Genomic DNA, 579 nt, shown 5'->3' with positions numbered 1-579 from the left:
CATGACCTTAAGTGTCTTTTGGCCATTTGAACTTCTTCTGTTGAGAATTATCTGTTCAGCTCAGTGCCCCATTTTATAATTGGGTTGATTAGCCTCGCAGGCACTAAGGTCACAGGTGTGAGCTACCATGTCCAGCTGAGGCTTTTACATCTCATCTGTCTTATAGAGAACAATAGTGAGAAGTGTAACAATTAGTTTTTATGTATTTTACTGGTATGTGTGTCTGTGCATGTCTGGGCAGAAGAAGGTGTGGGATCCTGTGGCACTGGAGTTACAGAGGGTTATGAGCTGCCATGTGTGTGCTGGGAACTAGAACCAGATCCTCTGTAAGACCAGTGAGTGTTCTTAACCACTGAGCCATCTCCACAGTCTGAGAAATATGCCTGTTTTTCACATTAGGCTCTGTGTATTTTAAGAAAACCCTCCCTATCTCTGAGGTCATAAAAGTCTAAAAGCTTTAAATGTTTTGTTTTATGTATCCAGCTCTTCATCCAGATTCAGCTTGTTTTAAATCCCACATCTAAGCATCACCATCCTCCTCCTCTTCCTTTCCAGTGGAGAATATTCTCTCTCTCTCTC

The sequence above is a fragment of the Microtus ochrogaster genome, unplaced genomic scaffold (genome assembly GCF_000317375.1).
Source record: "Microtus ochrogaster isolate Prairie Vole_2 unplaced genomic scaffold, MicOch1.0 UNK14, whole genome shotgun sequence".
NCBI lineage: Eukaryota > Metazoa > Chordata > Mammalia > Rodentia > Cricetidae > Microtus > Microtus ochrogaster.
Note: the sequence above shows the minus strand (reverse complement) of the source record.